At 43.2% G+C, this 27,367-nt stretch overlaps 1 protein-coding gene across 2 annotated transcripts in view; it reads right to left on the reverse strand.

Annotated features, from left to right (window-relative positions):
• LOC147628621 (WW domain-containing protein) overlaps positions 1–9,510 on the reverse strand; it is a 38,579-nt gene extending 29,069 nt beyond the window's left edge. For both annotated transcript variants that reach the window (XR_015268147.1, XM_086813813.1), the window contains exon 1: positions 9,381–9,510. The gene's annotated coding sequence lies outside the window, so the exon portion shown is untranslated. The remainder of the gene's footprint in view (positions 1–9,380) is intronic.
• Between the last annotated feature and the right edge of the window lie 17,857 nt (positions 9,511–27,367).

The following is a 27,367-nucleotide window of genomic DNA, read 5'->3' on the forward strand; positions in this document are numbered from 1 at the left end:
AGACAGAGTGGTTTGGAGAACAGATCGGATTTTCAGAGAAAAAGGTTTGCCAGGGCTGGATGATGACAGAGGGACTTCGGAACAGGATTGGGATGATGACAGTCATCCAAGAGCAGATTGGATTCCCGTCATCAAGTTTAGCAGAGGGGGATGTCATGTGCATCACAGATGCCATGGACATTTCCAGGGCTAGATCCAGAAGAGGCAAGCAGATAAAGATTATGAACCAGTAGAACCAGAAGGTAGGAGCTTCAGGTGACTCATCTGAGGTGGACATGGAGCAGAGCATGGATCAGATGGCTGTCGGCTGCAGAGGACAGTGGTGCTGGCTGCCAGAGGAGATGTCGGCTTATGTCAGCAGAGGATGGACAGCATGCGCATCAAAGACAAAGGACTAGGAGCAGTCGGGCAGGGGAAAAAGTGAAGGTTTGGACATGAAACTGGCCGACCAGCAGTCGGCCAGCATAAAGTGTCCAGAGACTCATATAAAAAGGTCCATAGGCTCAAGGCTTTACTCATTCCACCCACTAGGGGTGTGAGTCACTTAGATGTCCCATAGGGGACAGTTTTAGGGTTAGCAACCTTTTTTTATGAAGGCAGCCCATGGCTGTACAGATTTGTACCTTTTTTGTACATAGTATATACTGAAATTCCAGCACTTCTCACTCTCTCTCTCTACTCTCTCTCTACCTGCGTTTTTGCATCATGGTGCGTTTTTGCATCAGAAGGTCTTCAAGAGTGTTTAGGGCTGAAAGAAGACTACCCAGAGCTTCCGCGCGTTACACCACGTGTCGGCTGCATATGAAAAATGCTCACCTCTAAGGCCTGTGTGGTCCTCCGTCCATCTGTGCTAGAGTCGGCGTATAGCAATCTCCACCATATCTGCCGTAAAGAAAGTAGAGTGAGTGGACCGAGGCTTAGGCGGCTGATCTGGCACATCATATAGTGACTGAGCATACGTATGCCAGATCTCAGGGTCAAAGATAGGGGTGTGTGAACAGTGTTCCCGTAGCCTCCACCAAGCCTCAGCTGAATCGATGCTCAAAAATAAGTGGTACATGTCCCAGTGTTTGGTTTCCTCGAACATGCATTTCTTACCGCGGCGAGTTAAAGATTGGTTAAGTCTCTGTGCCTTGCGGCCCGAGATTTCACCTCTCTCTACCTCCCGTTTGAGACGTGAACGAGTAGCCCGACACTCGTCATCATACCAACTATTTTGGGGCATCTTTCCAGTGTTACTCTTGGCAGTACTCCTTCAGGAATGTGGGAAACTCGGATGTATGTAATAAATCTGTAAGCTGTGTAGTAAGAGTGTCAACAAGAGGTGAGTGTGGGTCTAGATGAAGGAGGGAGAGAGAGAGAGAGAGAGAGAGAGAGCAAGTTATATTAACGTCTACAAGAGGTCAAAGAGGCCTATAAAACAAAAGTACTAATACATCCAAAACTCAAGGAAACAAAATGTCCCGAGCAGAAAATGAAAAGCATAAATTGAAAAACAACTAGCTATAACATGTGGCCAAAGAGGAACTAGTGGCTTGATACAACTGCCAGAAAAAGGTATATCTGATAAAAGTGTGGAACAGGAAAAATGGTAGGCTATGGGAAGCAGTTGAGAGAGAGAGAGAGAGAGAGAGAGATTAACGTCTGCAAAAGACCACAAGTTACAATGAATCCATGAGTAATTGAATCAAGGAATAACAAACTGAAAATGAAACAAGAACTAAACAAAAATTGGATCTTTTGAAGGGCCCTTTATATAAACACCCTGCACTTGAAGACAACTGCCATGCAAGTAGGGGAGTGTGTGACACACCTATGAGTATGCAAGGCAAAGCCAAACATCAGATAGCAGTCGACCAACAGGGTTGGACAGCACAGATGACACATGGCAATGATGATGTGGCAATCCAGTACAGCTGGCTGACAGCATTGCTACTGGCCGATACCATTACCAATTGCCGACTAAGAGCATTGGTGCATATATATACGTGGGTAGCCAAATTGTCATATTCATCTGCTTTCCTCAATGTTGGACTTCACAGAGCGTTTCTTTGTAGGTGAAGTACTAGCTAGGAGTGTACAATAGGTCATAGGGTTGTGATTTGGCATCTTCATTCTCAACCACATCTTGTACTTGAATTTCAATTGTATTACTTCTTTCTTGTACATAATATAGACCAGTAGTTTAGAAGCACCACTAAAGGTTTGGCTTGGATTGTTACATGCACGGAGGTTGATCGTGGTAACACACAATAGGACCTTCTTTATACCTTTATGTGGGGAGATCTTTAGCATCCAAATTCACAGAGTAGAAAGAGAAGAGACGACACAGTATTGGGTCCCAATTACCCACTGAAGCCACCCCCCCCTCTCCAAGCAAGAGTATTTGCTTATATTATTCTTTGGAGAATGTTGTAAAATGCTCAAGAAACAAGCAATATGATTGCCCAACGCAAGGACAAGGAAGACAGTACTTTGGCTGAGTATCCACCAGTCCAAGGCACTGCAGAAGACTCTTCGGGCCACTGATGCAAGTCCAGATAGCTGAAGGACTGCGCATATGCTGGCTGAATGCTGAAGAAGTGCTTCAATGATTTGCCTGGTTCTAAATAATGCTTGAACTGCTGAATGCTCTTGCTGAAAATTGAATGATTTGACGACTTATGCGTCTGCTTTTATATTGCCTCAGGCTGCTGGTCGGTCCATTAATACTCTGTCGGCCTGTATATTATGGATAAAATACTGTTTTAAACAGTTTTATTATGTCGACTTATGCATTAAATGCTGCGCTTGCTGTTTTAACAGCATTATATGTTGCGCTTGCTGTCCAAGGCCTCTGCCATGCTGGCCGACTGGTGCTCTAGTGCACCTAGTGCTGGCCGACTACAGGTGGGGTACCTACAAGCTGCCGACTAGCTGCCTTTGGTCGCCTATGGCCTGTTTATTGCCTCTCGTGCGCTGGCCATGCTATGGGCTGGCCCCTAGGCAAACCTAATGCATCTATATGCCTACTACTGCAACCTACTACTAAGGATAGACCTCTACATGCTTTAACTGATGAATTCTCCAAGTGCTGGCCGACTACAGGTGGGGTACCTACAAGCTGCCGACTAGCTGCCTTTGGTCGCCTATGGCCTGTTTATTGCCTCTCGTGCGCTGGCCATGCTATGGGCTGGCCCCTAGGCAAACCTAATGCATCTATATGCCTGCTACTGCAACCTACTGCTAAGGATAGACCTCTACATGCTTTAACTGATGAATTCTCCAAGTGGGTTGAGAGGACCGACTCCAAACCATAGTGGTTGCGTACTTTAGGTACGAGGCGGTATGGTAATTGGGATGAGCCCTTTTAAAGCTCTGTATGGACAAGATTGCTTAACTCCATTAACTAGGTCCGACCCATTGATTAGGGTCGAGATGTCCAAACAAATGCTTGACGACATGGAGCAGCAAATGCAGGCAATTCATAAAGATATAAAAGCTGCCCAGGATCGACAAAAGCAATATGCAGATAAGAAGAGGACAGTCAGAGAATTCAAAGAAACAGATATGGTCTTCATTCGAGTACGATATGCGTACGAGTACGTAAAGTATGCATCAAGATAAGTACTTTAAGTACGTTCACTTTTTTAAAATAATGTATATATAAATTAAAAAATATATTATAAACCATTTATAATTTAGCAACACTGGTACACAAAATTGTGCAAAAAAACAAATGAAATTCGAACATCTATGCTCTATAAATGTCAAATGAACACAACATGAAGTCCTACTGAATCTGAAATCCTAGTGCAAACGCCCATAGTCATATGGCCAGCACAAAATAATATGACATCATACATGTTTGATCATAAATCATGAAAGTACAAGACTAGCCGCTAGTAGCTACAAGATAAATATGTGACTAGTCACTGGTCACTACTGAAAAAATATTGATATGCTAACTACTAACTAGGAAGAGCGACCAGTCCCCACAAGGCCACTAGCTAATAAATCAAGTCTCACCACTCACTCATCATCATCTAAGCCTAGAGATGAGGATGATGCGTAGTCTCCATCTGTGAGGAGATTCCCATTAAAGTCATATAGCGACTCCCGCTCCACCACATCACTTGGAGGCTAGTATATCAATACCCAATATCTCCTCAACAATGGTAGAGGGTCCAGTTCTCTCCTCTGGAAGAGTTTGCATCTGGTGCTTTGGATCACCTCTAACAGTCGCTCTAGCAACTCTCCCTCTCGAATGTGCACCACGAGTATACACCATGGTGCCTTTAGAGGTGGAAGGATGATTCTCTTGAGCCGAAGAAGTGAGAGAAGTGGTCGTGAGAGCTTGAGACTCATCTCGAGTGACTCGTCTATCAATGCCCTCGAGCTCTCTGTGAAGCTATCTGTATATCTCCTCCTGCTTATCACGTACTATGTCGCTCTCCTCGGCATGCTACTGTTTGTGATGCTCGAGCTCCTCAACATCAACCTACATACCATGTATTTACTAGTAATTATTAGTGACTAGTCACTTTAAACTTCTTCTTTTTTTACAGGTATAGAAAGCATGGTACCGATATGGTACGTATTGAAAGTACCAAACATATGAGTACGAGTAGGGAATGCAACTATGCTCCAGACTGACCTCTATGGCTGCTCACAATGGAGTCACTACGTACAACAAATATTCCTATAAAAAGGTACTATTATGTACAAATGTTTGCACTGATGATCATGCCAGTGTGTCACTATGAACTCCAATGCGTGACATTTCCTCCTGCTTAACCTAGCGACAAGTTCAGGGCTTCCAAGAAGTCTACTAATAACAAGGGATACTCCTAAAACAATTCTTCATCCAGTCATACCGCTTCATGGGTTCGTCGATCTTTAAACCTCCTATAAAACTATCGTATTCTTCGACCGGAACCATGCTTCCATCTATGGAGAAGAATTTGTTCTGGCAGCTAGCTCTGAGACTTCGGCTTCGTCCATCATATCTGGTTGTTGCTCTTCTGATATATCCTGCAATGCCAGACCTACATATGGCTTCAACCAAGAAACATGAAAGACATTGTGCACAGTCCAGCTTTCCGGCAACTTTTAACTTTAAAAAGACATCACTTAACTTCTGAATGACGGGAAATGGGCCGAAACTTCGGAATGAACGCTTGCGACAACGCCTGCCCACTTGCTTTAGCATGATACGAAGATATACCCAATCCCCTTCCTTGAGTTGAAATCTCACCTGGATTTGTTGGCTTGCTGGATATATGCTTCCTAAGCTTTCGCAAGGCACTCCTTAACTGACTCAATGGTTTCCAAGAATGTCTATGTTGTCTTATTGGCCTCTAGAGATGGTGATAATTGTCTCGTCAAAAGAGATGAGACCGGCAACCAAATCCTACCTCATATGACGTCCGACCAATACTCGATGAAGACTGAGTATCATTTAGGATTGCCTGAACCAATGGAAGGTATTGTTCCCATTTTGACTGTTAGTCATGGCAAGATGATTTGAGAACATCAAAGGCCAATTGATTGTATATTTCTGTTTGGCCATCTGTTTGTGGGTGGAATGCACTAGATAGCTGTAACTTAGTCCCAAAATTGTCAAACAATGCTCTCCAAAAATGGGATGTGAACTTAGGATCTCTATCTAATGTGATTGTCCGTGGCAAACCCATGGTCACATGGAACGTGGAACAAGAATGGGAACAAGACCCGACTTCGAAACAGGGAACCGGACATTTGTACTCGGAACGGGAACGGGAACGAAACGTCATCATGAGATAGAGTTGTTAGCAGTCATCACCTGTCTGAACATTATCTCACAAAGGGCCTTTGTTGTGGGTGTGCCCGCCCATTAGGTGTTTCTCTATTTTTCCCCTATTTTTCCTTGTATTTTCCCCTGTTTTCAATGGTCGTGGGGCAGTAGATGCTAGCCGCCTATTTTTTTGGTCTAGCCGACTATGTTCAGTGCTGGCCGACTTGGTTTTTTCTAGGCCGACTGCTGTTTTTGGGTCGTGAGCATATGGGGCTGATGTTGGCCTGTTTTGGGCTGGCCGACCAACAACCTGGACCATATCTATAGTGGGCCTGGCCCCCACGCCTATTGTATTGGGTATGTGTATTGGGTCTTGTATATAGAGCAAAGTTCATACAGCTTCTCTCTCTCTCTCTCTCTCTCTCTCTCTCTCTCTCTCTCTCTCTCTTGTGCGTTTGCTCTTCTCCACACAGTTCAGCGTTGTCTAGGCTGGTGGTTCTCTCTTGCGTTTGCTCATCTTCATTGTTGGTGTCTTGCTACATTGTGCTCTCAGCAGTTTGTCTCATATCCGCTGCATATTCCGACATGGTATCAGAGCCCTAGGTGGCTTGAAGGTTGGAGACTTTGGAGAGCTTGCGGCATTGCTGTTTTTTTGGTGGTGATTGGAGATCTCTTGGGCTGTTCGGGACTTGGAGATTGGGTAGAAGGCGGCCATCACTGTTCGACAGCCACCTTGCATATTAGTTGCAGCCTCTTCATTTTTTTTCCCACCCACCCTCCCTTCACAAGACCAAAGTAGCCACCCCCCCCCCCCCCCCCCCCCCCGAGTTGAGATGCCTGAGAAGCACGTGAAGATCCCTACTCTCCCCATGTTCCATGTGGATCGACAGTTGGACGGGACCAACTATGGAATCTAGAAGGTTATGATGGAGTCTATTGGAGTCTTATGACTTGGCTGATTTCATTATTGTGGGTGTTCCACGGCCAGAGTTGGAGGACGGGAAGCTATTACCTTCTACTCAGAAAGAACGGGAGGCTCAGGCAATGTTGTGAAATCGTGTCAATGCCCGTGTGCGTTCTTTCATCTTCCTTAATTGCACACCACAGGTGCTTAATCATATGAAATATATGATGCTGGCTAGAGGGATTTGGCAGCATTTGGCTTCTCTCTATAATAGGGTATCACCCATGAAGAGGATCTCCTTGGAAGTGCAGATGCGGGTGATGGATCCTGCAAAGTCTTCGACGATGCGGGAGTACATCAACAAGTCACAGGCTCTTCAGCGAGAGTTCTTCAGGGTGGGAAGGAGATATCGGCGATATCTTCAAAGGACATGGCCATCACTTTGCTGTCTCATCTAACCTCTCAATACTCAGCTTTCTACTCCTCTTTGATCACCAGTGGCAAGCTCAACACCATTACATGGGAGGAGCTTGTGCCTATGGTCTTGAACCAAGAAGAGCGTTTTACGAACCCTCCACAAAGCGGAGGTTCTAAGGCCTTAACTGCCAGCGGTTGCAAGGCCGCAATAAGGGCAAAGGGAAGTCTTCACAGGAGAAGTCTTCCGAGCAGGAGCCCGATGTGGATCGTGACGCCTAGGACCTGTAACAATTGTGGCAAGAAAGGCCACTATTGGAGGAAATGTCCTAAGCGGAGCACCGAGCACATCCTAGCTGTCGATGCAAAAGTGTCCTCATAGTCGACGCCAGGTCGCTGAGCATAGCCCTTAGCCACAAGTTTGGCCTTGTGCTTGTCCACCAACCCATCAAACGTATACTTGGTCTTGTAGAACCACTTGACACCAATGATTGACCATTTTGACAGCCTCGGTACCAACTCCCAAGTGTTATTCTTCTCTATGGCTTCAAGTTCCACTTACATGGCTTTCTCCAAGTCTCCTCGAAAAGAGCTTCCTTAACTGAAGTAGGCTCTTGTTACATGCGGAAGCTCTGGGAGTCTTCTTTCAACCCTAAACACATCCTGGAACAAGCTGATGCAAATCAAAAAATAAAGAGAGAGAGGATAGAGAGAGAGAGCTAAGTATTTGGTATATCATATAGTACAAAAAGGTCCAATTGTTCTTGCAGCCATAGGTTGCCTTCTTGAAAAGGTAGAAACCCTAGTCTAAGATCCTACTCTATGACCCAACCAAACAAATGGCTGAATAAGTCAAACGTTGAGCAAAACATGCCTTTTATAGGCTAGAATTGACACCATCAACTGGCCGATTGCTGGTCGGCCAGCTACCTGGACAAAAACCCGACTTGTGCTGCAACCAACTGGACATCCACTTGTAGTTCCTGGCCGACAGTCCCTCCATGTCCACAACTAGTCAATCCCCTGCCAAATCAACAACACCTACTCCTAATCTCTAGTTCTAATCAGTCTTTATCTGGTTGCTCTCCTCATGATTAGATCTAGGCACAGCCAGTGCATGTCTTGCACATGACATCCCCCTCTGTTAAACTAGATGATGGGATTCCAATCTGTTTCTTGGATGAGTGTCATCATCCCATTCTATTCCCGGAGTCATTCTGTCATCCTTCCTACTCTGGCAACCTTCCATTGAACACCCGGCCTAGTCTCCAAATCCACTCTAACTCTGATGAAGGTCTATGCATCTGTTCCATCCAGTCCCCATTCCGTTCTTGCCATGTCCCTTAACACTGTCTCTGGTCTTCTTTCCTAAGAAATGAGTCTGGCACTCTCACTCCACCCCTTGGAGGATAATCCTCCAAGGAACCATTGCCTGAAAGCCTTTCCTGGTGTGCCCCAAGTGGCACCCGACTCACAGGACTGCCATATCCCCTTATGCTTTGTAGAACACCACCAACCATGCCAGCACTTGTCCAGCATCATCATCTAATTCCATACACCTTCCGCATGCTTTGCATCATCTACAATTTTGAAGAGAAGGATGGAGGGATGGTGCTGGAAGGGGAAGGGGCGGGGGGGCGGGGGGGGGTATTGGGGTGTTACTGTTGACAGAACCTCATCATTCTCTCCACCACCTTGAGGGGTCTAGGTTTGGGTTAGTGAACAAAGTCTGAATGTCTTGATGAGCTGATACCTTGTTTGTAATGTGACCCAATCGCAACATAACCATAAAACATGTCATGTTTGAAATACAGCCACTGTTCACGGTCCACAACCAGCTCTAATTGGCCCATAGGGGAGCACCCAAAGTCATTATAGATCCCATGATCAGTGTGCCTATTGTGTTTATCTCACATGTACAAGCGCACTATCATCAAGATGTTTCTAGAGTAACACAGCACTTCCCAAGACACTAGGGCATGTCTCGCTTCCCCTCAAAAGATGGGGTAGGCTGACCTGAGTCTAGACACGTCATTAAAGTACTCGCAACAATGACTACGGCCGGATACATGGCAATGAGATGCTTCATTGTTGCTAGGATGACCGGCAGACAGACTCTCTTCTTCTCATTCTTTTAACACCTGACAAGAAGGATCTTACTTGATATTATGGTCTTACAGATAGGGCATGCCCTCTCTCTCTCTCTCTCTCTCTCTCTCTCTTTCTTCTTTCTTTCTCTCCCACACACACAACACACACACGATCAAGATATTACAATGTGTTTCTTCGACCGAATCAAGAAAATACCTGCAAGAGGGAAGCGTCTACAGCGAGCTGGGCTCTTCACGCCCATGAACACGTGCAGAAGATAATCAATAAGGGTCCTTAAAAAGGTTTTAATGATTTTTACTAATTTGAGTAAAATAATAAAATATTGCATTTTGAAAATACATTTCATAATATTTAAAGTTCTTATGGAAAACTTTCTTTTCTATGTATGGTGGCTGCATTGAAAAAAGAAGATAAATTTCTTGCTAAAATAAATATATTTATATGATAATTTAAGATTTTGATTTAGTTTTTTTAATGCTATAAATTAAATTATTGATTTTATATTTGTTTATTTGTTGAAAATATATATATATATATATCTCTCTCTCTTCACAATCACATCCCAACTTTCATCCATCATTTATGACTCCACCCACGCTAACTTTCCCTACAGCGGGCTGCTCCTCAACGAATTTACCAATGGGCTTTCAGCCTCAAAATGGGTGGTATGATAATGAATGCAAAGCCACAAGGCTCTACCTCTTACACAAGAGAGAAGATGGATTGATCTCAGCATGTGAGATGCAAAAAATCTTCCATCAACTCACTCAGAGGAAGAAGCATGTACTTCTTGCTAGATGAGAACAATAGGTATCTTGTGCTAGGATAACTTAGATATGTGGTGCATTCTCAAAAGGAAGAAAAGAACTCCCACACCCATCGTAGATCTTAGCCTTTGGGAGGCCTAGGCATGATAGCTTTATGATGTGCCAAATCAGCCCATATCCCACGTGACTTTGGCACACATTCCGCAACCCACTCTTCAATGTCATTAATGTCACTCGAGCACTAAAAAAGTTGTGTAATGGGAGAGCAAAACATCATGAAGTGGGAAGACTTTGCCCATAGGCAACATCCCATCCTAGCAAATCTCTTCAATTTGTGAAGCCTTTCTACTATCCTAGACCACAAGCACCATTATACCCATACACAAACACCATTATGCCCACCACAAAGCCTATAGATCTAAATTACTATGATTAGCCACAAACACCATTATGCCCATCCACCACAAAGCAATAGACCCCATAGATCTGAATAACTATGATTAGCCACAAACACCATTATGCCCATCCACAAAGCAATAGACCCCATAGATCTGAATAACTATGATTGGCCACACAATGGCCAAAATCTACAGACCAGAGTCAAAGGTAGAGATCAGCTTTATGGATGAGAAGCTGGGGTATAGAGCATCAAGTTAGGTAGGCTTAAGGAGGAATTTCTCCACCCTAAATTATATACTATGTGTGCCATCATAGAGGAGGCGAGGTCACAAAAGTAGCATGTATACATTTTCTCTTATGCAGTAAGGAAAAAAACCCCAAAAAGGCTATTTTAGCGACAATATGACCCCGCACAACTCAATCATGAAAAGATGCAAGGGGGAAGAGAGCTTGAGGGGGAAGAGAGCTTGAGCTCTTGCAAGCACACACACACTCACAAAACCCTAAAAGAGAACACACAAGGTGAGAGGCTGAAAATCTTCTTCTTCTTCACACACACTCAACACCATATACAAAGATAAGAGTACACACCATATGAAAAGGTACTCAACCAAATACATACTAGGGTTCTCTATAGTGTGAAGCCAACTAAATGAGCTGGCGCTATAACTATGCCAGTCTCTATAATGGCTGTCACACAGCCTGTCATCCCACTGGCCGCATATCACCCATGATCTCACCTACCATGCCAGTGGTGTAAGTGTGGGGCCTATCCCCCAGGTGGGTCATCAGTGTCCACCACCTCACTAGATGAGCTCGATATCTCAACGCCCCCCCTCGAGCTCAACTCCATCTCATGTACACCAAGCAAAGCCTTGAATCTGCGAAGCTTCTCTGTACCCAATGCTTTGGTGAAGATGTTAGCAACCTGATCATGTGTGCTGACATAAACAAGGTCAACATCACCTGCCAAAACCTTCTCTCTGACAAAATGGTAGTGGACCTCTATATGCTTCGTGCGAGCATGAAAAACTGGGTTCTTAGCCAACTGCATACTGCTAATGTTGTCACAGAAAATGACAACTTGCCTATCCACTGATAGACCCAAATCTCCAAGTAGCTTTCTCAACCAAGCTACCTCACATGCTGCCATAGCAGCACCTCTGTACTCGGCCTCTGTACTGGATAGAGCAACTATAGGCTGCTTCTTGCTGCTCCAAGTCATAGCAGCACTCCCCAAAGAAAACATGAAGCCACTAGTAGATCTTCTATCTGAGATACTACCAGCCCAATCAGCATCTGTGTACCCATGTACACATATCTCTGTCCCAGTTTCATAACATAGTCCACAATGCAAAGTAGACCTCACATATCTCAGTATGCATCTCAATGCATCCAAATGCAGCTTCCGAGGAACCTGCATAAACTGACTCACCAACCCAACATCATAGCTCAAATCTGGCCTAGTGATCGTCATGTAGATCAAGCTTCCTACTATGCGCCTATACATAGTAGGATCGTCCAAAATCTCTCCTGAATCTGCACTCAACTTGTCATTCTGATCCAATGGCACTGAGAAAGGCTTACAGCCTGTCATACCATACTTGGACAACTTGTCCAAGCCATACTGTCTCTGCAATAATCCAATACCATGTGGTGACCTAATCACCTCAATGCCCAAGAAATATCTGAGCTCCCCCAAATCCTTCATCTCTCAAACTTCTGTCTAAGCAAGATCTTTACATCAAAGATCTCTGCATCATGGTCCCCCGTAATGATCAGGTCATCTACATAGATGACAACAAGCACAACCCCTCTATCACTGTGTCTCACATACAGCGAGAAATCTGCATTGGCTACATGAAAGCCAATAGTGACAAGATATTCAGAAATCTTGTCAGACCATGCTCTTGGTGCTTGTTTTAAGCCATACAAGGCTTTCTTCAACCTGCAAACATGCTCGGGGTGACTCACATCCTCATAACCAGGTGGCTGCAACATATACACCTCTTCTTGCAAATCCCCATACAAGAATGCATTCTTTACATCCATCTGATGTAAAGACCATTGCTTTGACGCGGCCACTGCTATCACAACTCTCACTGTTGCCATATTGGCAACTGGGCTGAAAGTTTCCTCATAATCAATGCTATATGTCTGCGCATATCCTTTGGCTACCAATCTAGCCTTGTACCTGCTTATGCTTCCATCACTGTTATGTTTTACTTTGTACACCCACTTGCATCCAATGGCTTTCTTGCCTTCAGGCAATTGCACTAAATCCCAAGTCTCATTTCCATATAGTGCATCCATCTCCTCATCCATAGCTTTCTCCCAACACACATTTCCAACAGCCTCATCAATGCATGTGGGCTCTATAACCTGTACAACTTTTGCCATGTATGCATAGTGATGTGCCACATAACCATCATAGGTAAACCTCTGCACAGGATTCTTCACTCTCCCAGATCTTCGCAGCTTTGCATTCATGGCTTCCATAGCCTTCTTTACACCAGGTGTTCTCATAGCTGGTATCCCAAGATCCTCATCAACGCTCATCTTTGAGCCACTCGACTCTCCATCAGTATGAGAATGCCCTGTAGAAATGTCAGGCATACTAAGGGGCTCAACCACTTTCTCTTTGCCTTTATGTGATGTACTAACCACATTTGCAGGACTGGTATTATGACGCAGCCTGCCACTCCATGGTCTATGAACTGAACCACTAGATGAGGACTCTCCTGATCCACTCAAAGACTGTGATTGCTGACCTGCATTCTGTGCAACCACATTTCCACTCACATCAGCTCCAACAACTTCTTTTTCAGTAGCGTACCAGCTGCTCATCTCATCAAAAACAACATCCCTGCTTACCCTCAACTCACGTGTAGCAGGGTTATAACACATGTATCCCTTTTGCTCATGGGAATACCCAATAAACACACATTTTTCAGCTTTTGGATCCAGCTTAGTTCTCAGCTCATCTGGCACATGCACATATGCAATGCCTCCAAAGACTTTCAGATGAGACAAATCAGGTTTTCTGCCAGTAAACCTCTCCTCTGGAGTTACATCATGTATGGCTGCAGTGGAGTCATGTTCATGATGTAAACTGCTGTAGAAACAGCCTCAGCCCAATAGCTATGCGGCATATTCTTCTCCCCACCATCAATGCTCACGCAATCTCAGCAATGTGCCTGTTTTTCCGCTCAGCAACTCCATTTTGCTACGGAGTGTATTTGCATGCAAATTGTCTCTGAATACCATGCTTCTTCAAAAATTCAAAGAACTCATTGGAGAAGTACTCTCTCCCTCCATCTGACCTTAGGCACTTTACATATTTCCTTGTTTGCTTTTCAACCATAACTCTGAAATTCTAAAAATGAGTGAACACCTCACCCTTCTCCTTCATGAAGTATACCCACACTTTCTTTGTGTGGTCATCAATAAATGTCACATAATACCTGCAGTCTCCCATAGACATGGTCTTCGTAGGACCCCATATATCTGAATGCACAACATCTAGTGCATTTCTGCTCACATTTCTGTCACGTGGAAATACATGCTTTGTTTGCTTTCCAAATTGGCATGCTTCACATATTTTCTGCATACTTTCAACTTTAAACTTTGGCAGCCGTGTCACAATTCCTTTAGTCTGCATAGACTTCATTCTCTACACATTCACATGTCCAATTCTTTTATGCCAAATGTCTGTGTCCTCAACAATTCTTGAACCATTTGCAAACATCGCAGCACTCACTTCATGCATGTTTACATTCAATGTAAACATTCTGTCCACTCTGTTGCCTTTTGCAAACCAACCTGCACTTGTCTTTAAAGTCTTCAACATAACAACCATCACGGTTAAACCGAACCTGCAAACCCTACTCAATCATTTGGCCAACTGAAACCAGATTCTTTGTTATGTTCAGAACATGAAGTACATCTGCTGATGCAAGGTACTTCACTTTGCCATCCTGCATAAACAATGGCACATCTCCAACATGGGCAATTGGATGAGCAGTGTCATCCCCTGTTTCCACAAAACCTGGTCTTTCAAGGTTTTTCATGTCCTTCAACCACTCCCTACCCATGACTTGTCATGTGGTTTGAAGCACCTGAATCAACATACCATACATCATCTTTATGTGCTGCTTCAACATTTTTAGACATGGCATTAACGACATGCTGCATAACAAACAACCTTTCATTATCCTCATTGTTTCTGCTCGAGGATGCATTAGTTGTTTTGCTGCAATTTTCCATTTTGCATGTCAGCCTGCTTCTTATAACAATCTGCCTGCACATGTCCAGGCTTACCGTGATAAAAGCATCCACGTGTATCATTATACTGCCTTTGTCAATTTTCACGACCTCTTTGACTCCCCCTGCCTCTGAATTGGCCTCTTCCACCTGCATGTTGTTGTTGTTGTGAATTCTGGGACTATTGTTGTTGTTGCTGTGCTGGCCATAATTCTGATTACCTGTTCGGCCACCTCCTTGGCCACGTCCACGGCCTCCTCTACCTCGTCCTCTTCCTGAACTTGTGTAGAAGTCTTGTTGCTCTGAACTGTTTTTGTTTTGTGAAGACTCTTGGTCTTCACCCAAGCTCTTCTCTTCTATAATCAACATAGACACCAAATCTGTGAAATTGGGAATGTTTTCCCGAGTCTGAATAGACGTCTTGAATGCCTTGTATTGTGGCCTGAGACCACGTAGACAGACTTCCACCTTATCATCATCATCTACTGAAACACCAATAGATGCAAGGGATTCCACAATACCCTTGATCTTCAATGCATAGTCATTCACTGACATACTCTTTTTCTCCACAGTATGAAGTTCATTCTTCAACTGTATCTTTCGTGCCTTGGTATTCGTTTCATAGAGTTTTACCAAGGTGTCCCACGTCTCCTTGGGGGACTTGGCATCCAGTATGTGCCCAATCATGGTGTCGTGTATACTGATAGAGAGCCAATACATAACTTTTCTGGCTCCTTGGTTCCAATCCTTGAAGTCTTTCACATCTGCAGCAGTCGGATTGATCTCCGGTATCTACGGTGCCTCTTCATGCTCACCTTCTATGTAGTCCCAATAACCCTTTCCCATCAGGAAATTCGTCAACCTGAACCTCCAAGCATGGAAGTTGTTGTTGTTATCAAGCTTCTCAGCAATAATCTGGTTTATGCCATCATTTGACGTCTTGCCAGACACACAAATTTACCAGAAACAGCACTCTGGTTTGTCCTGCACAAACTGCTGTATTTTCTGCAGCAGCAGCGGTACTGTACTACACTCAAATGTCACAACCAGTGACCTCAATGTGCATACATACACCCAATGGCAACTGCTGACCTGCACAACCAATCTGTCTTCCTGCAGTTCTTAAAACAGAGTTCTGCAGAGAATCAATGACTTACCCGTAGTGCTCGAAATCGCTTGCTTTCTGAAAACGGAGGTCCTCACTTGCCCGAAACGTGTTTTCGGCCCAAAAAAATTTCTCTGATAGGACCAAATAGTTGCCCTATAGCTTTACTCCCACAAAGAAAGCTCCTCAATCAGAGATCGTTTTTGCCGGTGCCTCCCATAGAGCTCCCGACAAGGGTGTAGTCGCCAACACAAATAGGGAAGAGTAGATGAAGCTCTTACCCTCGTACCGCTTCCTATGCTTCTCTTACTTGTAGCTCATCCCTTAGCATGAACCAGGCTCTGATACCATGAAAAGATGCAGGGGGGAAGAGAGCTTGAGCTCTTGCAAGCACACACACAGTCATAAAACCCTAAAAGAGAACACACAAGGTGAGGCTGAAAATCTTCTTCTTCTTCTTCACACACACACTCAACACGCCATATACAAAGATAAGAGTACACACCATATGAAAAGGTACTCAACCAAATACATACTAGGGTTCTCTATAGTGTGAACCCAACTAAATGAGCTGGCGCTATAACTATGCCAGGTCTCTAGAATGGCTATCACATAGCCTGTCGTCCCATTGGCTGCATATCACCCATGATCTCACCAACCATGCCAGTGGTGTAAGTGTGGGGCCTATCCTCGAGGCGGGTCATCAGTGTCCACCGCCTCACTAGATGAGCTCGATATCTCAACAAATCAAACAAGGTAGCAACATATTTGTCGAGCCAACATGTGAAACCTAGGAAATCATCTCATCACTAAGGTGAGAGATGAGATGAAGGAAGATTTCCAAAAACAGTTGCTAGCATTAAAACAGTAGTCAAGGAAGATTTGAAAGAACACATCAAGTTAGAAGTCATAGAGCAGAAGTCTAAGAAAGTAAATTGAGGCAATCAAAGATCATTTGTGGGTGGTTTACCTAAAGGTGGGCATATGGATGGAGACATGGATGCAAAGGAGGACGGATTTTTTGTAAGAAATGGATCTAGAGAGAGAATAGAACTCATTGGTTGGAGTCCTTGCAACTAGACTCAATGGTAAGAGTCCACACAGGTTGCTCCTCAATACCTAGAGCAGCCCATAGGTTTATGAAGAAAGACATGAAAGCTTGAGAAAGAAGCTAATAGCTCCAAGAAAATTTACGTGTATATTATGTCCCAAAAAAGATACAAAATCTACCCAATAAGTGAATTATATAGTCATTTACTTTAAAGATGTCTCCACACTAGCCCATGCCCAAGTCTATGTGCCTAAACCCCCATGTTTACATGTGCTAGTGGATAATAGGTTTGTTATGTGCATGTGCACCAAAATCACTTCATTGTAAACCATCCCTAATTTCGTTCTCAAAATCCAAGGGTGGTTATGCATACAAAACATATACAAGAGGCTATATACAAAAGCTAAATGAAGAAAAAACCTCCCAGATCAAATGAAAAGCCAAGTAGTCACCTGACCATAACCATAGATCTCATGCCACCTAGATCAAAAGGGTAATTCATATCACCACAAGCCACAAATGTACGGCCACTTGGATCAAACACAAAGTGTTGCCGCCCCACCATCAAAAGGTAGCCACTAAGGATGCCAGGATCAAACACAAAGTGTTGCCGCCCCACCATCGAAAGGTAGCCACTAAGGATGCCAGGATCAAACGAAAATCCCTAAAACACACCACCAAGATCATAACATGAATATCCGTCTAGATTAAAGATGAACGTGTCATGTTGGTGTGTCGCATCCATAAGCACAAAACTCGCCAATTAGTCTCCAACATGACCAAAAGTGAATGCCCCACAAACAGTATATGTATCAATGCATAGGCATCCACAACCATCACAAAAGAATGCCTCATAATACAAATCAATGCTTGGATCAAAAACTGATGTACAATGGCATGCCTCATCATCTAACCCAAGCTCATTTGTATAGCATATCCACCATGAACAAACATAAATACCTTGCACACATTATCAACATCATCACTCATGAGAACATCTATGGGCATCAAAGAAGAATGCCTCATAACAATCTAAATCATGCCAACCCCATGCCATTGACACATGAACCATCCTGCAACTCAATCATAGCATGGTCCACATAAACATGATCCATAGCATGCATATCCATAGAAGCATAATCCGCATGAACATCCTCATCATGATCATGATCCTCCTCATATGCAACCTCATGAACATGGTCTCCAACATGTGTCAAATATGCGACCTCATGAAACATGGTCTCCAACATGCGTCATGTGGCAAAGTCCCTAGACATCCAATGCAACATCTCAACCATAAGAAGCATCCACATCAAGTACATAAGCATGATCATTATCATGTACCAAATCATCATATTTGCAATCATCAACACATATATGACCATCCCAATCATGGGCATGATCCTCATAGACATGATAAACATGATTAACATAATCATGATGCTCCCATATATCATCAACCCTATGATGAGTAATCCTACTAGTACGCCGAGGTCTCACCTCAATGAAGTCATCTCCATCCTCATGTACAATGCTCGGTTGTTCCAACACAAGAACAACATCATGAATAACACCACCAAGAAATGTGTGAGAATGAGTGGTAGTAGCAACTTCATAAATTCCCATACATGCATGATCCATCAAAGAGTACCATGTACTATCGAAAATTAGTAACTCCTCCTCTCATGGCAAATGTCATCATGCATGATCCATACAAGATTACCATGTACTATCAAAGTGAGTAACTCCTCCTACACCACCACTGAAAGAGAGGCATTACCATGGTATATGATGTCGTGAAGACGTACATGCATTACTTGCTAGCTACTAGATGGTTGTTCATTCTTTGTGGACCATCAAGCACTGGTTTATTTGGTGACTTGCACCATGAGACACATCACCAGATGGTTGCTCATTCTATTGGAGTTTGATTTTACCATAACCATGAGAAAAGGGTCTATACTTTGTGAACAAGCCGTGTACCATGGGGCGCATCAAGCATTGGTTTATTTGGTTTATTCTTTGTTGACCATCAAGCACTGGTTTATGTGGTGAATAAGCCTTGCACCATGAGACACATCACCATATGGTTGCTCATTCTATTGGAGTTTGAATTTACCATCACCATGAGAAAGGGGTTCATACTTTGTGAACAACCCTTGCACCATGGGGCGCATCACTAGACGCGGTCGCTCATTCTGTTGGAGTTTAATTTCACCATCACCATGAGAAAGGGGTTTATGCATGTCCATGATGACCACCTTTCTAGAATTCAAAATGGGAAACCACCTCTAGGAGTAGAACATGATATTTTCAACGCTCCACTGTTTCACATTAACCACATGAATGGAGTGTGTAAATATGGGCTTCCATTCTGTGGAGAAGATGGTAAAGTGCCTTACAGTAGGTATGGTGGGTGAAACCATGTGAACTTATGAAGTGGTTAATATGGTTTAACTTATACTCCCTTCCTAATGGTGATTAATTGTGTCCTCATGTCACCAAACTCAGGTGGTGAAAATGATGCTGCTTGTGGATGGTCAAAGATGTAGTTGGTGAGAAGACATCCATCCACATGCTTCAAAAGGCCTCTTCTAGATAGAGTTTGGTTGGCCCTTGAGTTAGGATAGGAAGCATGCTGAGGTTGCATGTAATGTGGGCAAAATAATGCTTGATGTGATGCAAGGCAATATCTCTGTGTTTGTGAGAGAGTTATTTTGCCCTATACAAGGGAAGAGGACCCACGGCATTGCTTTGTGGATTCATGCATAAGACCACCTTCATTTGATTGACAATGACCAGTGGTGGTGGTCTAGAATTATGTTGCATAGCAAGGGTATGATTTCCAATTTCATGGTGGAACTAGAGACGTATAGAGAAAGAAGAATAGGTTGTCTAAAACAAATGGTAGAGTAACCACTTATGCATGCACCGTTCAAGGGAATCCAAGCAATGGTGGCCTTTGATTTCACCCACCATGGTCCCCCCATCCAGAGATGTGCCTAGATGGTTGTTGATGTGATGAGGGTTTGGTGCATGCACACTTTGTAGTACTTGGATTCTCCGAGACCATATTATGTAGTTGGCCTCACGGTTCCATTTGTTTGATCAAGGACCACCATGTTATGGAGTTTGTCTCATGGTTCTAGCTATTTGTTGATAAAGGACCACCGTAAGCTTCTTCTTTGATGTGAGTTCAATTAAGAGGTTACTGACCTTTGACCTATGTGGTGTATCTTATTTGAGGTTAGCGGTGGCAATTTCTTTGTTGGAGTAGATCTTACATTGGGATCTATCTCACATCTCTACCATCCTCGAATGATTCATGTGATGGTAGGACTTCATGAAGTGCATGGTGAGAGGAAATTTTGAGCCCCATAATGATTGTGTTAGAATGGCATTGAGTCTGACCATAGATAGCAAGATAGGGGGCTACTTTGGTTAGTTAAAAGATGGCATAACATTCATCGAACCTTGCGTGGCACTTCGGGACCTATGGAGTATGAATGTGCTTATGGTGACTCGATTCGGCAAAATAGATCTACAGAGCATGAATCTGCTTAATATTGACTCTCGATATGGCAAAATAGATCCATGGAGTATGTGCTTAATGGTGACTCTTGATTCAACTTACAAATCAAGAAGATCTATAAGCCGCTTGTTGAGTTCCTGAAAGTGGAGATGAGGTGGAAGTGGTGCTATCAGCCAGGGTTTGTGCTCTTTATGTTCTTTGTATAGGGATTAAGTCCTTAGTCTCAGGTATGTGTGTCGTAGGTTTATGGAAGTGCAATGTTGGGAAGAAAGATGGACATAGTAAAAACAACACTCAATGAATAAGAGGGGGGGCTACATCAGAAGAAGGAAGAAAAGAATGCCATGAGTTAGGATAAGGTTGGTGTGAGATGCTTGTAATCTTGGAATGAGCTAGGTGTACTATGCATGCCCAGGAATGGGTGTGTTAGGTAGATCGGAATATTCGTTGATGCATGTAGGCTTTGTTGTGGATTCTTAGGCTTTCCAATTAGATGCATTTGGAATTTCTAGGGTATGGACTTTCTGGGTTGTACCTGCACAAAATCCTAGTTGTACCTACTCCAGCCAATCAATGGTGGGGAGATGCTCTATCCACTTAGATGGGGAGCCAAATAAGCAGTCAAAAGAGAGTTGAATTTTTTTACCTCACCTATGTGGTTATTGGAAAAAGGGTTGACATCGATAATGCATATTGGTGGGCCTGCTAACGGAGGGAGGTTTAGTTGTTCATGTAGTTCAGTGATATAATAAGAGAGTGCTCCTTGCGTCCATTCTTGCATTTTCACTGCTTGTGCTGGCTTACTTTCTTGCTTCTCATTGCTCATTGCGCTAGCTTGCTTTCTCGCTTTTCCTTGCCCTTGCTTTGTATGTTGCTTCTATTTCTCTAGCCTCTCCCCCCACTATGACATGCTTTTCACCTTCTTGCTTTGATGTCTTTCTTGTCCCCCGGTTGCATTTGGATTCTTTCCAATTGGTTTTGCTTTTCTTCTTCCTGGCCTTCTTTCTTCTTCTTGTGCTTGGCCTTGTTCATGTGCCCAACCTTCTTCCATTTTTTGCTCTTTGTCTTATCACCTCCTTCTCTCCCAAGGCAACAACTATGGGAGAATAGCTAAGATGAACCTATAAGAGCTAGAGACATACATCAATGCCAAGAAGGCATTGATGAAGAAGAAGGTGTTGGATAGCATCTTGAACCAACGCAAAAAATTGTTGGAAGGCCTTTGCAAGGAGGACAATAATAAAAGATTGAAGAGATGGAGGCAAAGCTAAACCATTAGAAGGAGGAGATTTAAATGTTGAAAGAGACCCATATGCAACAACGAGCAATGCCAGAGCCTACCCCAATAATGGGGAAACTTTGTGCAAAAATGGAAGCCCTAAAGGCTATTGTCAAAGACCATATATAATGGAGGAAGGGGAATTGACTATATAAGAGAGCCTAAGGATGCGGACCTAGAGTAGCTAAAGGCTATGAGTAATAAATTGTGGGAAGAATTGCAGACCACCAAGAAGATTAGGTGGAGGTGGTGAAGAAGCATAAACCCCCACAAAGCATCATATATGAGACTCTCAAGGAGGAGAATCACACGAAGGATAGGGCCCTCTATGTGAGAGTATGGGGGATACAAGTGGGAGCTTTTCCCAAGGCAAATTCCATGATGCTTTGCCAATGAAAAGAGTGGATGGGACCACCCCCTCTTTATAGATACATGGAGGGTAGGGAAGGATATGACAAGTGGCGGCCCCTCTTATCATCAAATTCCTTGATGCCACCATTAGACAGACCTTCTTAGATAGATGGGTTGCCCTCAAGGGCACAGAAGTATACATGGGGGATGATATCACCCCAACAGGTTGCACATTGGTGTGAGGTGATGGTGATAATTCACCCAAGTCCATTTTAAACATGAGCTTGACCATGTTTACTTCGACCACATCTATGGTCAACCTCTAGGATGTGGATCCTATTGTCCCCCTAACCACCCTCACATCACAGCTCACCACCATTCTCCACACATTTTCCCACCACTTCTTCCATCTACATGTGGTGGTCTACCATCAAGCCACCTTGTGGTTTCATGCCCCAAAATTTTTGGTATGATGACAAATGTCAAACCACACACACCAAGGGTCACACATGGAAATGGAGGGTCAAGAGTCACTTAAGGGCCCTCCTATATAGTAGGGGGATGGGGCATTTTCAAGGGATGTTCTCTTGTGTAGAGTATTGTGTCTACTCTCTTGAAGCAGACAAAGCATGTATTTCCACATGATAGAAATGTGAGCACGAATGTCTAGATGTTGTGCATTCAAATGTATGGGTTCTTGCAAAAACTACATCTATGGGAGGCTGCAAGTATTATGTAACATTCATTTATAACCACCCGAGGAAAGTGTGGGTGTATTTCATAAAGGAGAAGAGTAAAGTTTTCACTCATTTTCAGAATATTAGAGTGATGCTGAAAAGAAGACAGGGAAGCATGTGAAGTGCCTAAGGTCAGATGATGAAGGGGGAGAATACGTCTCCAATCAGTTCTCTGATTTTTTGTGGAAGAATGGCATTTAGAGACAATTTACATGTAGATACACTCTGTATCAAAATGGAGTTGCTGAGCAGAAAGATAGGCACATTACAGAAATAGCACTAGCATTGATGAAAAGAGAAGAATATGCCGCATAGCTATTGGGCTGAAGCTGTTTCTACAACAGTTTATATCATGAACAAGACTCCTATTGTAGCTATACATGATGCGACACCAGAGGAGAAATTTAGTGGCGAGAAACCTGCTTTATCTCACCTAAAATGTATTGCATATGTGTATGTGCCAAATGAGTTGCATATGAAGCTAGATCCAAAGGTAGAAAAATGTGTTTATTGGATATTCCCTTGAGCAAAAGGATATAGATGCTATAACCCTACTACACGTGAGTTAAGGGTAAGCAAAGATGTTGTGTTTGATGAAATGAGTAGTTGGTATGCTGCTGAAAAAGATGTCATTGGGGTTGATGTAATTGAAAATGTGAGAGTGGACCAGGAGAGTCTTCTTGTGTTGGGTCTATTGACAGACCATGGAGTGGCAGGCTACGTCAAAATACTAGTCCTGAAAATGCAATTGGTACATCACGAAAAGGCAAAGAGAAGGTTGGTGAGCCTCTTGGTATGCTCAACATTTATGGAGGGCATAAATGTTGATGGAGAGTCTAGTGGCTTGAAATAGAGCCTTGATGATGAGCTTGGGATTCCAGCTGTTAGAACACCTGGTGTGTAAGAAAGGCAAGCGAAGCTAAAAAAATGTCAGGTAGTGATCATGGACAATGCTGGTCAGGGAGATTTAGAAAACCCGTTGACAAATTGATATATAATGGTTATGTGGCTCATCATTATGCATATATGGCTAAAGTTATGCAAGATGTTGAACCCACATATCTTGAAGAAGCTATTGGGAATGTAGATTGGGAGAAAGCCATGGATGACGAAATGGCTGCACTGGATGCAAATGAGACTTGGGACATTGCCAATGCTTGAGGACAAGAAGGCTATTGGATGCAAGTGGGTGTACAAAATAAAGCACAACTCAGATGGAAGTATTAGCATATATAATGCAAGATTTGTTGCCAAAGGTTATGCTCAAACTTTTGGCATTGATTATGAGGAGACATTCAGCCCCGTTGCCAAGATAGCAACCGTGAGAGCTATTATTGTGGTGGCTACATCAAAAGGATGGGTTTTACATCAAATGGATTTTAAGAATGTGTTCTTGCATGGTGATTTGCAAGAAGAAGTGTATATGGATAAGCCACCAGGTTATGAAGATGTGGGTCACCTTGGTTTTGTATGCAAGTTGCGTAAAGCTTTATATGGCTTGAAACAAGCACCAAGAGCATGGCATGATAAGATAGCACAATATCTTATTACCATTAGCTTTCATGTGGCAGATGCTGATCATTCACTCTATGTGCGAAAGAGTGATAAGGGTCTTGTGGTCATCACAATCTATGTGGATGACTTGATTGTTGGGGGTGATAGTGGAGACGAAGTTGAGAGTGTGAAATGTCTTCTCAAGCATAAATTTGACATGAAGGATTTGGGTAAGCTAAGGTACTTCCTTGGCATTGAGGTTATTAGGACGACCAAGGGCATATGGCTATCACAGAGGCAGTATGCATTGGACATGCTATCCAAATATGGTATGGCTATTTGTAAGCCAATTATTAGATTCAAATGGCAAGTTGAGTGCAGTTGTTGTGGGTGAGATTTTGGAGAACCCCACTATTAGTGGGTACCTTAATCTACATGATGATCACCAGGCCAGATTTGAACTATACAGTTGGATTGCAGAGTCAGTTTATGCAGGTTCATCGGAAACCACATTTGGATGGTGTGAGGTGCACATTGCGCTATGTGAAGTCTACAGTAGACTATGGTCTCTTTTATGAGGCTAGAACAGAGTAGCAGGTGGCAGGTGTTTGGATACACCGATGCAAATTAGGCTAGTAGTATCGTAGAAAGGAATCTACTAGTGGATTTATGTTCTCCTTTGGGAGTGGTGTTATGACATGGAGTACCAAGAAGCAGTCTCAACAGTTGCCTTGTCAAGTACAGAGGCAGAGTATAGAAGTGTTGCAATGGCAGCATGTGAAGTAGCTTAGTTGCGTTGTATGTTAGCACACAGAAGCATATAGCTCACATTTTCACAAAAGCCCTGGGAGCAGAGAAGCTTCGCAAATTCCGTACTATTCTTGGAGTCCTTGAGATGGAGTTGAGCTTGAGAGAGAGAGTTAAGATGTCAAGCTCAACACATGCTCACACTCATGATATGCCTTGGTGACCATTTCTGCCACTTACATCATTGACATGTTTAGTAGGATATTGACATGATAGATCTTCGCCAGTGATTATACAGCTAGACTACGCTCCAACCACTAGCACCACTGAGTTGTGGCATACTTATCTTGCAGGCTCACTCACTTAGCTTGTTCACATTATGGACTGCATGTACATAGTAAATTTTGTACTTATGTTATATTTCCATTATCTTTTTGGTAGAACCTTTTGTTGAGAAGAAGACGATCAACAATTTTTAGCCTCTCATCTTGTGTGTTCTTTCTAGGGTTTGTGTGAGTGTGTGTGTGCTTGCAAGAGCTAAAGCTCTCTTCCTCCCTGCATCTTTTCATCCCACACACATACAACCCATCTCGTGCCCAAGCTCTCTTCCTCCCTACATCTTTTCATCCAACACACATACAACCCATCTTGTGTCCATATAGCCCCTAGCTCTTTTAAATCACAAATAACCCATGTCATGCACATATAGCCCATATAGAGTACAAACAATCCATTCCATATCCATACATCTAATCACGCACACATACAACCTATTTGGTGCTCATACAAGCCCTCCTCTATACATACAACCCACCCATCTCACAAACAACCCATCTCATGCACATACAACCCATCTACCATCTACATCACAAACAACCCATCCCACGTCCCATCTTGCACACATACAGCCTAACTGGTGCCTCTACAGGCCCTCCCATATACATACAACCCATCTAGCTCACAAATAACCCATCTCATGGCCATATAGGCCATCTAGAATCACAAACAACCCATCTCGTGCACATACAACCCATCTACCATCTAGATCACAAAGAACCCATCCCACGTCCATGCATCCCATTCTGCACACACACATATAGTCTATTTGGTTCCTATACATGGCCTCACACGTCATATATCTCACAAATAGCCCATCTCATGGCCATATAGCCCGTCTCGCACACATACAGTTCGTCTATCTCACAAACAACCCATCCCATGGCCATTCAACCCATCCCACATATACAACATGCATGGCATATCATGGGCATACATGATGGCATGCATGACCATTATGGTGATGTTGAATGTATGCACATGTATAATCCCATGGTGACATGGACACGCTCTTACCACCTCATCACCTCGGGTCCATGTCATTAAAATCTTAGCACCGAAAGCTTGCCAGAATGAAAAAAGCTCACCACCAAATGCTTGCCAAAAAAATAATCTCATGTTGTACCATGAAGGGAGATGTAGATCATGGTTGAGTGAATCACTGCTTTTTGTCAGCTTTGGTTATATTTCTAGATATTCACCCTGGCGGTTAGGTGCTCTTCTTAGTTCTCTTTTGGCGGCAGGAGGTTTCCATGTGCCCTCTTTCTCTCTCTTTATCTTATCTTTTATTTTATTGCACATTTTCTCTAACTTTCTCTCTTCTTCTCTTTTCTCTTGATCTCTTTTCGTATTATTATGATTATTTTATAATAATAAATTTATAAATTTTAAGTTTTTTTAGGTGATGACGTAGCAACATGAGCCTACATGATGGTGTGGCGATGTGAGTCTTCTACATGAGCCTATGTGATGATGTGGTAATATCAGCCAACTGTGTTTTTTTTTTTGTGATGCCATGGCAACATGAGCCTACATGATGATGTGGTGATGTGAGGGAACTCTGACGACATGATTGGTTCTTTCACATTTTTTCTTGCATGATATCGACTATAAGTGATGCTCATTTGGCTCTCGCATGAATGTCAACATGAGAGCTCTTTTGGCTTTTCATCTGCTTCTTTGGCTTTTTTAGCCTCCTCTTTAGCTTTTTTTTCTTTGGTTCTTCTTCTTTGGCCTTTATGTGTTGCCTTAGTAATCTGTTTTGCTCCAAGAGTAATTTAATGAAGTCTTCATTGCTTGGCAGAAGTGTTTCTGTAGTGGTTGTGTCTTCTTTGTAGGTTTCTCCTTCCATATCTTGTTTGTAGCTTTCTGACGATGTCTCTTCTGACATTGTGGAGGCTTCGGTGGTTTTTCGTGACTGTAGTTTTACCATCCATGGAATGATCTCATTTTAGGGTAGCCAAGTTGGGTTACAACCTACAGCGTTGATACCAATGTAGCATGAAATAGGTTGATCAATCGTAACATGCAGTAAAGCCTTCTTTATACCCGTGAGTTTATGCAATTCCACTTTGAGAGAGAGAGAGAGAGAGAGAGAGAGAGAGAGAGAGAGAGAGAGAG

The sequence above is a fragment of the Cibotium barometz genome, chromosome 19 (assembly GCF_041138505.1).
Source record: "Cibotium barometz isolate CiBa-2024 chromosome 19, ASM4113850v1, whole genome shotgun sequence".
In the NCBI taxonomy this organism is placed as follows: domain Eukaryota; kingdom Viridiplantae; phylum Streptophyta; class Polypodiopsida; order Cyatheales; family Cibotiaceae; genus Cibotium; species Cibotium barometz.